General features: G+C 40.1%; 1 long non-coding RNA gene across 1 annotated transcript; it reads right to left on the bottom strand.

The window, feature by feature from the left end:
* Positions 1-5,286: 5,286 nt before the first annotated feature.
* LOC121402890 lies at positions 5,287-10,568 on the bottom strand. The gene is made up of 3 exons (XR_005966841.1): positions 10,497-10,568; positions 9,998-10,099; positions 5,287-5,624 (listed from the first exon to the last, which is right to left on the bottom strand). It is a non-coding gene; the product is annotated as an uncharacterized LOC121402890 (long non-coding RNA).
* Positions 10,569-11,729: the final 1,161 nt, after the last annotated feature.

Below are 11,729 nucleotides of genomic sequence, written 5' to 3'. Positions count from 1 at the left end.
CCCAGCATATATATATATACATACACACCACATTCTCCTTGGTATTTAACAGCCTTGTGATCAACTGATAACCAAAGGTGTGGGATTACCTAGCAAATATTGTAAAGAAGTTTCTGCCTGCAGTGTGTTCCGTATAGCAACAATTGCACTAACAATTTACTTTTTCTTTTTCAGGATCATCCTGATGCAGATGTCAACCTTCCATTCCTGCAATGCAACACCACTTCAGATTCAGATGACGGCATCCTTGAATGCTTTACATATCTGAATCCCAGCTGGTAGGAGTGAGTAAGTTTGTGCTGTCATGGCTTAGCCATTAACATCCTATGCCAATTTTTTTATCTACTCATTCCTATACCTGCCGACTTGGTACCTGTAAGTCATCCATTGTTATAACTAGCTGCACATACATTTCATCTGCCATTACCATCATTTGTGTTGTCCACCAGTTTGCCACAAATCTACCAACACCTACTCAAACCTAATCCGCAAATGCATTTTATTATGTGTGACCACCATTGTCTACTTCACATAGTTCTACCTGTGCCTACTCTTATAGACCATATCACCATCTGTTTCAACTGAATGGACCATTGCCTGCACTACCTGGCCTTACTGACACCTACTCCACCTGTAGCTACAACCCCATCCTACCCATTACATCTAGAAATATCACTGCCTATTTCATCAGACTTTGCCTAGTCCACCTGACTTTACCATCACTGGCCTTACCACCACCACCACCAGCAGCAACACTGGGTGTTTATTTTAAAAAAAGCACTATGTTTGGTAACATTTAAAAGCTTTGCGCAGTTGTCCCCACTTCTGACGAGAGGCCATGTCCTTGGTAAGGGCAGTGGCCGACTGGGAGATTTGTCACCTGTGATTATTTATGCACAACTGCGAGTGAAAAATTACTTAAAAATGTGTCTCTATTGGAGATAACTGAAATCTCTGGCAGTAAAACCAACATATCCTGAAGTTGACCCTGGTGGAAACTTTCAGTGACTTTGCAATGTGTTGGCTTTACCACTAGCGATTTCAGTTATTTTTAATATACACATTTTCAGCAGATTTGTCTCATTAATAAATAAATAATCGCGGGCGACAAATCTCCGTGTAGGCCACTGCCCTAAGCCTATGGGATCAGGGGTAATTTTAAGCAGTTTGGGCAAGAATCCTAAGACTCCATCTAAATGGGGTGGATCAAGTTCTTGACGTCTTTTCCCTAACCTGTCTGCATATGGAGAGGTTGGGAGTCAATGCCTTGAAATGCCTCACACTTAGGAATTAGGAAAACATATATGCAAGCTTTTATTGTAAAATTACCCCTTATACCAATGGCCATAGGGTAGGGAATGGGTGGGCCAAGGACATGGCCACTTTATCAGAATTGGGTTATGAAGTCCTGTGCAAAGTTTTAAAATGTTAGCACAAACCGCATAAATAATCCATTATCCAGGAAAGTAAAGGCTTTCAGGCAATGGTTTGTTTATATTTCCAGGTTATTTATTGATCAAAGTTTTTAGGTGCAGGTGGTGGCATGTCCAGGTAGGTAGACATACGGGTGAATGGAGCAAGCAGGCATATATCAGGTTGCAGACATTGGGCCAGGTGGTGAAAGCTATGGTACTGCAAGTTGAAGCTGGTTTATTCTGGTAAGATTTTTCACACCATCTGCTTTGCTACCTCCTAATTCATCTGGCCATGCCACATTCTGTTTTAGCTGGTATGGGATCTGCCTTTACCTGATCTTCTTACCACCCACTCCATCATGCAGCTCCATCACCTGTTTTAGTTTCCTGCTCTCTGTGGGTGCATTACCACTTACTTTACTATACCACAGTACAAGTGCTTTTAATATTGTACAACTCTATCAACATCTATTACAGCTGGTTTTTACAGTTGCTTCTATCCAATCCTTTTGGGTATACCACTGCATATTGTACTTCTCCAAACCACTGTCTTAGCCATGAGTATTACATCTAAATAGACACTGATATAACATCTATTGTGCAGTGGCTAAGGAGATCTGCCTCATGGCTACACAAACTTTTCACATGGCCATACCACTGCCTGCTCCTCTATACCATACTGCCACCTGTTCCAACTGATAGGACCACTGCCTGTGCCATCTGGCCTTACTAACACCTACTCCATATGCATCTAAATGTCATCCTACTAGTTCCATCTAACAATATCACTGCCCCTTTTGTCAGACCTTACCTGTTCCAACTGGGTCTACCATCACTGGCCTAACCACCCGCAACAGTTGTCTCCGCTTATGACTGGGGCCATGTCCTTGGTATGCCTATGGGATCAGGGGCAATTTTAAGTGGTTTGCATAAGAATCCCAAGAAACCATCTAAATGGGATGGATCAAGTTCTTGACTCTCTTTCCCCTAAAGTAACATCATATTAGGAATTAAGACAACCTCTATGCAAGCCTTGATTGTAAAATTACCCCTTATACCACTGGCCATAGGGTAGGGTTTGGGTGGGCCAAGGACATGGCCACTCGATCATATTGTGGTAAGATCAACTTAGTAACCACTCCATCAAGCAGCACACCACCACCTATTTTAGTTTCCTGCTCGATGTGGGTGTATTACCACTTGCTCTACTGTACCACAGCACAAAGGCTGTTAATATTGTACAGCTACCTGTTTCCAAAGCTCTATCAACATCTATTACATCTGGTTTTAACACTGGCTACTGCCTAATAGTTTTGGCATACCAACACTTAGTCTTGTCTTCAAACCACTCTAGCCATAGACATTATATCTGAATAGACACTGATATTACCTTAAATAGCCTAGCCACTGACTTTTCGTTTAATATGTTCCAGAAGGGGGATGGTTGCTACGGGCTAGGAAATTGGGGCAAAGAGCATTGGTACTAGTAGTGGGACAGAGGCTTGGGGAAGGGCAGTTTATGAATAGTTTACAGGATGATGTTGTCTGGGGTGTTCCTGGAACTCATAATGACATGGATGAAGTTGGTGAGTATAACTGTGGGAATATGAAGGGGACCTTCACAATGTTATAGCGGATGATGTCATCTGGAGTGTTCCTGAAACTCAAAAAGACATGGATGAATTTGGTGAGTATAATTTTATGTACATTTATTTATACATTATGGTGTTTGTACTTTAAATTAAACTTATAATAATTGTTTTTTTTTATCGGTGTTGCTACCGCCGAGGGATTACAAGTGCACAGTGGAATTGGAACTTACTCCAGAATTGTGACAGAACTGTCCAAGGTATTTATACATTTTCAATATATATATATATATATATATATATGTAACAGTTATTGAAATGGGAAATGTGGCCATACACAGCTATATAGGCCTACCCCTGATACTTGCCGAGTTAGCCCACTGGCCAAATGGATCATGACCCCCTGACTTATCCTGACAAATGGACTAGTGGCATGGTGCTTTGAATTAATTGTAGCTGCGCAAATTGGCTTCTTATGATTTCTGTGCAAGTAGTGATGCGGCAATGGGTGCATGTGGCTTCAGTTCAGAGTATTTGAGTAGAATGTACAGTGTGGCCTGTGTAGGACCTGTGATTACTAACATCATTTAAAAGGTCTTTAAAAAATGGTCTGACATGAGGATGTATATTTTCTTACATATTAATAACTATTTCAGGTTTCCATAAAAATTACGGGGAAAAGTTTTAAAAAATATGTTTGTTTAAATAAAATTAAATGTAATTATTTATTTATAAATGATTACAGGGTACAAATGTACAACCTGCAGAGGATGAGGACCAGTTTCTTCATTTGGAGTGAAAGAAGAAAGAATAAGAAGACACAGGGAAGCAGCCAGAGAGAAGAAGACCTTCAGTATCAGCAGCAACTAGGAGACACACAGCCGGCAGGGCCATCAAGACAAGAGACTTTAACAAAGCTAGATGATCAGATTGTAATTCAAATAAAATACTTTTTTTCCCAAAATGTTTTGAAATGTTTTTGTGGTCATTATACCATATCATGTTAGAAAGAATTGATCGTAGTATATTTGCTCCAAATCCTTGGAACCTTAATTGCCCAGTGACTGGGAAAAGTTTCGGGACACTGGCATTATTATACGTGTGAGAATGGCAGCAGATTAAATTTCCTCAATTAAATAAAGATCAATATACATCTGATCTTTCTACAAACCTTTAATTATTGTCACCCAGTAACTCTGCAAAGTTTGGGGACCCTGGCATAAATAGAATGAGACTCTGGCTGCATTTTACATTTAAACTAATAAAATTCAATATGTGAAATTTGATTGGCTGTTGTTGGTCCCTCCCACTTTTGGGGCCATTGCCTTTTCATTCAGGTTGACCCCATGATTATATGATTCATGCTTGGTGAGTGTGGCTTCAAAGCTGTAAGAGTAGCAGAAAAAACGCAGAGGGGCAAATTAACTAAAGGGCGAAGTGGCTTGCACTAGTGAAAATTTGCCAGCGTGACGTAATTTTGTTAGTTTGCCAATTTACTAACGGGTGCTGGCGTAAATTCGCTAGCTAAGTGGACCTATACTATCGCTATTTTGCAGCTTTACACCAGGCGAAGTTGCGCTATGACAAAGGGACGTAACTACGCTAATTCACTAACTTGCGCATTTTACGGAACCTTACCTCTTGCGCCAGACTTGCCTTCGCCACCTCAGACCAGGCGAAGTGCAATAGAGTAGATAGGGCTTGCTTCAAAAAAAGTTGAATTTTTTCAAAGTCCCCTTTTACTTTTTTAAGGGTGATAGGCTGAAAAAGATCGTAATTCTTTTTTGGGGGTACCCTCCTTCCCCCCTACGTTTCCTAACATATGGCACTTAAACTATACTGTGGGCACATGTATAGGGCAAAATAAAAACTTTATTTTATGAAGCTTTCCCAGGCTTGTGTAGTGTAATGTATTTGGTGCTACATATACGTCCATTGTACTTTAACTTGGCACCATATGCAAATTAGGCATCGTTAGCGTAACTTTGCTTTGCTTGACGAATTAACGGTAGCGCAACTTCGCTACCTTTCACCTCCCTGAGTGCAACTTTGGATTTTAGTGAATTAGCGGCACCCTGGCGAAACTTCACCTGGTGAAGTGTGGCGAAACAAACGCTGGCGCAACTTCGAAGGTAAGTAAATTTCCCTCAGAGTGTGGGAGCGCTTACAAAAGCACAAGCAAACTGCTCCTCTATAGGATGAAGAAGTGTGGAGAGTTTGGGTGTTATACCCTTAAAACTGGTAGAGTAGCAGCGTTTAGAAAATAGGTGGTGCTAAGAATAAGAAGCTGAAAGTCTGCTTATTGCTCCAATTGGAGGTTCTAGCAGCTATTATGTACAAGGGATCACAGCCTTTTTGGACGTGGACTGTGACTAGTACTGACAAAAAGTACAATTGTTTGTGTGCTATTTAAGCAGATTGTTTTAACAAGACCACATTTTAATACAAGTAGGTAATCCCAAAAGGACTCACAACTTGCAACTGTAGTTCAGAGCAGCAGAGGAATAATTCAATATATGTATGTCTTTGTCTATGGTAGATAGAATTTCACTTGGCCGATTACCCAGTTAGGCCAATATTGGGATAACCAGTGTAGATAAAGAGCTGCTCTTCTGATGACCTGCCCAAGAGAGAACATGTTATTATGTATGGGCAGCTGTACTTCTTTCCTGGTCTGTTCAGCTCATAAAGCATTGCTGCTCCATCTATACATATTAATCTATATATTGCTGTTGCCACCTGGCTGGTATTTCACTGGCCTAGCAGATAAAGACAATACACTTGCCCATAAATTAGTAGTAGAAGCCCAGAACATGATTAAGAGGCAGTGGTAGCCCCAGGGTTCCCTGTGTTAAATGGTGCAAATGTGAAGGAGGCAGGAGGGACCCAAGAAACCCTTAGTTTATGGGATTTTTCCCCACACAACTGCACTTGCAATCAATGACTCCTACAGTGATGTTGTTGCAGCAGGAGATTTGTATCACATAGTGACACAGGGGATGTTGAAGAACCCAGTTTGAGGAAGTTTTATCTCTTGTCCAAGTCAAACCTGCCTAAACTTCTAGGCACAGAAAAGCCAATAAACCACATACAAAACGGTGTCCAATTTGCAGGGGGGGGGGGTTATTCTTTCCTGACTCCAAAAAAGGCAACAGTTTTAGGATTTCTCTTTACTGTGACAAAATTTGTTTAGTGGCAAACATGCACATAATTCTCATGTTTCTCCCAACATGAGCAAATAAAAATGAAACTCAAACCAATACCCTCTGATTGTCTGACACATAACACTGGATACTTAGGAATACTAGGCTAAAATTTCCAAAATCTCAACTCTTAATTTTTTTTACTACAATCCAATCCAAACTTTTTACTCTACTGTACAAATGCACAGCAATATGGGAATAAAGTGTCGGAAACATAACCTGGGGATTTCCGGATAATGGATCTTTGCGTAATTTGGGTCTTCATAACTTAAGTCTACTAGAAAATCATGTAACCATTACATAAACCCAATAGGTTGGTTTTGCTTCCAATAAGGATTATTTATATCTTAGTTTGGATCAACTACAAGCTACTGTTTTATTATTACAGAGAAAAGGGTAATCACTTTCACAAATTTGAATTATTTGGATAAAATGGAGTCTATGAGAGGCGGCCTTTCCATAATTTGGAGCTTTCTGGATAACTGGATAATGCTTTTTTTCACCAGGTACTGATCACAGTGCTTTTCTTCTAGTGAAGATTATATATATATATATACACACACCTGCTACATGATAGTATGTCACCTGTAGGTCTATCGATAATATGGTGAGAGTTGATCAAAGCTTATTGTAGGAGATTTTGCCTCTCTTTAGCTAAATTCAAAATGCTATCTGGTTGCTAGGGACAGTGTCACCCAACAACCAGAGAGTATATTCATTTTGAGGCCAGAAGTTTGGTATTTTTACTTTTTTTTTTTTCCATACCAGCTCTCCTTTTCATCTATTTAATTAAAACATGGAAACCGCTGTGTGGTTGCTAGGGTAAGGGTAACCCTAGCAACCACAGTTTAAATCCTAGAGTCACAGAATAAAATTGCATAATAATATCACAATATATGACAAATTTTAAGTTGTGAGGCACATCGCTGTCCAAGCTTCTCCTGTCATGAGGAGAACTACAAACTGACCCACAGGTTTGCACAGAAATTAGAATAAGAAGTCTGAGCGTGTTCTTAGCCAGATGTAAGTTGAGAAGTCCTCATATTATTATAAAATGACCAGACAACCTTATTTCTTACAATGTGCAGATTCAGTGCCAAAACAACCACCTACCAAAGTAGAGTGGTTAAAAAAAACCCACACAAATACTCGTTATATTGTCAACAAAATGTATTATGCCAAAATAAAATAAATTCACAGTTAATATTCTGCAGTTATCACAGAAATAAAACCATATTGCACTTAATACAAGGTGATAACAATAGCCCCCTACATTTTACAGTGTATCAATCCTATTTTTCAGTCCAAAATATACACAAACATGCGATGCTTCCCCCAATGGAATGGCAGCATGGACCAGAGTTAACAGTTTTATTCACAACTAAATTATTCTAACCCCTCTCACCCTGAGGTTCTCATTTATGGGTTTGCAGTACAGGTGGCAGTTTATAGAAAAGGATATATCGGTGTTATTGGGTACAGCAGTGAACAAGAAGAAACATTTGCTCAGGAATGTGGGTCATCAACATGCAGGTACTTACAGAATAGAAAGCTGTTCACTTGGTCTACCTCAACCACTGCAGCTGGGAAACAGGTTCTGGATAAACTGGAGGAAACTCACTTGTTCACTATAAAGTGGAAAAGCAATAGAAAATTAATAAAACTAGAAGAGCTCCCAGGGATGAAGGGGTTAGTAGCATTGAGAAAATCACAAGTTGTTAGATTTGTCACATTTTGGGTGAATTAGTGTGGATCCAGAGAATCCAATGCACAAGACTGGTTGATCTAGAAATCAAAAAGTTGTTTCCAAATGGGCTCATGTCAAATAAAAACATTGATTTGTTATACGAAAGATTTTTTTTTTTTTAAAAAAAAAAAAAGTATTTGTTCAATAGGTTAACATTTTGTTCACTTTCTTGCTTTTGTGTTCAGTGTAGTGATGGGCGAATTTATTCGCCAGGCGCGAATTCGCGGCGAATTTGCGCGTTTCGCTGCCAGCAAATAAATTCACGTTTCGTGAATTTCTCGCGAAATTCGCGAATCTTTTGGCGAAGCGAAACGGCGCAAATTCGCCCATCACTAGTTCAGTGCTCTTCTTTGTCCTTCCCCTTCTTTTCTTTTTCATCTTGAAGGGTGGAGCCCAGTTTCTTTATGAGGACTGAAAGAACCTTATCCAGAGGATCCATCACTCCAAGCTGAAGCCATTTTGGAATAGTGGTTCTGGCATGGTGGAAGCCCAGCTTTTGTAGGATGTAATCAACTCCAACTGGGTCGATTTTTGTTCCAGTCCATGAAATAAGCCTAAAAGTTGAGAAATAATTTTACAAGTACAAAAACGTACAAAATTGTTTAAACTACCGAGGCAGTTTACTGCCAATAGATTAGCCACAATAGTGCAATCTATAACATTACATTTATTCTGCAGAATGCTTTACCATACCTGAGAAAACAGCTCTAATATTAGCTTGGTGTGATATCACTTCCTGCCTGAGTCTCTCTCAACTCATAGCTCTGGGCTCAGATTACAGCAGGGAGGGGAGGAGGAAAAAGGGAGAGAGTAGCAAACTGAGCATGCTCAAGCTCTAGCCCTGTAGGTTTAAGCTGAAGACAGGAAGTCTGATACAGAAACCCATGTGTACACAATAGAAGGAAAGAAATGTGGTGTTTCTTTTGACAGAGGACCTTTCTGATAAAGCTTACTTAATTTTAGCCTTTCCTTCTCCTTTAATATTACAAGACAGTTGGGTATAGGTTGGGCTGACCTACTACTGGTGCCATCAGCGGTGGTGTGTGTCTTCTAGGGACATCCTGGGCCCACTCTCACAGAATTAGATAGAGATAGTGTATTGTATAGGTTTTTATATAGGCCCATGGTGGAAATAAGGATGAGATAATGGGCATTGTCATAGAATGGGGTCCACTATGGCCTGGGTCCACAGGAGATCCTCTGGTAAGCAAGTCTGCCCCCTACTGCTGTGCTGCAGTCAGACAAGCATCACCAGGGAAACCACTAGTCAATGCTGCACACAATTAACTCTACACCAGTGACTCTTATTTGTCCACTGAGCTTTCAAACTCCAGTGTTGCCCAAAATTTAAAGGCTAACCAGACTGAGTAGAAGCGGCACCAGTGCCGGGCCAATCCAACCGGGCGCCCTAGGCGACCCGACAGGTAACCGCGATCCGCTCCGTGTGCTCGATCAAACACTGTGTGCGCACACATGCGCAAAGCACCGGAGGGGAGAGCAGAGGACAGCACCGGAGCTAAGATGGAGGGGAAAGCGCCAGAGGGTAAGAGAGAGGGAGGGGAAAAGCATCAGAGGGGAGGGCAAAGAGCCGGAGGGGCTAGGCCGGTGAAATACCGGCTGGGTGGCAACCCTATCTGCATAGGATTTTTAAAGTCATGACCCTTTGATAAATATGCCCTAAAAAAAACTCGCGTATAGAGCTGTGAAATTGCCCTCTGGTGAACTGTGGGGATCTCTATTATTACTGTTTGATACATATGCCCCTATACAATGCATGCTGACCAGATTTCAGTTCAGAAATTCAATGGGTTATTTTTGTTGGATTCTATGATGATTATGCTCGGCTTCAGGGTGCACAGTAAATAACTGTACTTGAGGGGTACACTGACCAATTAGTGAAAGAATGTCAACAATAAGAAAACAGCTGAGATTAAACACATACACATGCTATCTCTTATTACGAATATTTCATTCTTGCTGCTCAGGTCACATTTGATTAAGAACTAAAATTGTTGAAGAAAGTGAAACATGATGAATAAATACCTGAGGGTGGGCTCAAGTATTGCACAGAGGAGCTTTCATGGATCTGTATGACTGGGCTTTTCTGACCTGGACGAGTTGTAAAGACTCAAGGTGGAAATATAACTGGGAGATTAAAAAAAACAGGAACTATCAGAAATACTGCAGTTAGAGCACACTTGCAATTTTTAGTTTTCAATTCTATTGCAGGTTTGGGATCCCTTATCCAGAAACTATTATCCAGATAGCTCTGAATTACAGGAAGGTTGTCTCTCATAAAGTCCAATTTAAAGGAACAGTAACACCAAAGTAACTAAAATATAATTACTTTTCCCTTGCACTAGTACTATTGGTGTTTTTGCTTTATAATCACTTCTATAGTTTATATAAACAAGCTGCTGCGTAGCCACTCCTGAGCGGAGTTGTGCCTTCAGGCCAAATCTTTTTTTATACAGGAGGCAGCTGCGGATAGGCCAGGGAGTTAGCCCTTAGTATGTGTTGGCATACTCTCACAGCAACCCACCTTGCGGCTTTCTCTGGGGAGAATCAGGGGTGCTCTGGTGCTGGACAGTGCCGAAGAATGTGTGGCCTGCTCAAAGAGACTTATTGGCCCTAGTACCGCGTCCCACGTCGGGGGAAGCCTGTAAAGAGGAACTCCTTAAGTGGAGACCTCTAGGACAGCCCCTGGTGCCAGCAGTGACTGCTTGCCACAGAATTTTGTCATTTGTTTCTTAGAAGTTTGCTGAAGCACATAAGATGCAAGGTCCTGTCTCCTAAAGACACTAGAAAAACTGACTTCTTCTGGTAGGATGTAAGGGGTATAGCCACAGAGAGAGGAGTCTTCTTATTCTCTAGTGGCCTGCCTCCTAGTGGTCGCTGCTATACCCCGTGGTTCCTGTGTCCCACAGCCTGTTGCAAGAAAAATATACTTTATTTAGTGGTAACAGATATTAATACATGTTCACTAATCACAGCACACATCCTTTTTTTTCAACAAAGAGCCAGTTGCTATGCAGGAATATGAATACATGCTATATTTATACAACCTATCTTCTAATCTGCATAGCCTTAATGTGTCACATGGGCTGCATGCAATATAATAGGTTGCACTAAAAGGTTATGACTGTTAATGTAAATACCTGCAAATAGACAATAGTCAACTCCTTGAGTACTGTGTATAAATGGATCCTGGTATTCACTCTCTTCACTTTAACCAGATGAATAATTTATCATTTGAATGCTTTGCAAAGGCCACTGTTCCACTAACAGTACTAAATAAGCCCAGGTTATAACAAAATGTCATAAATAAAGCAGATCATTGCATTACAGATGAGAGGACAGCATTTTGTACATAAATGTACTCATTACAGGCAGTGGATACGTTTAGAAGGAAACCCTTACAGTTCAAGCCAAAATCCCTAAAAAAAGAACATGAATTATCCTGAATTATCAGGATCCCAACTCCCTGCTAAAAAGCAAATAAAATGGGGTATTTACCATTAGGGTGTTCCATTACCCCTAACCCCCGGGGGTAATATTTCCATAGGGTTTTTAAAATACATTGGAATATATATATATATATATATATATATATATATATATATATATATTTGTTAGAAGGGGGTATGATATTAATTTTAATACATAAGTATTTAACTTGTGTTTAATATTGTTTATTATTCGTATTTTATTATTATGGTTTATTAATAATAATAATAATAATAATAATAATAAAAATATTATTATTAATACAGGT

Source organism: Xenopus laevis, chromosome 1L, assembly GCF_017654675.1.
Source record: "Xenopus laevis strain J_2021 chromosome 1L, Xenopus_laevis_v10.1, whole genome shotgun sequence".
In the NCBI taxonomy this organism is placed as follows: Eukaryota; Metazoa; Chordata; class Amphibia; order Anura; family Pipidae; genus Xenopus; species Xenopus laevis.
This window is presented reverse-complemented; position numbering and strand designations above follow the sequence as displayed.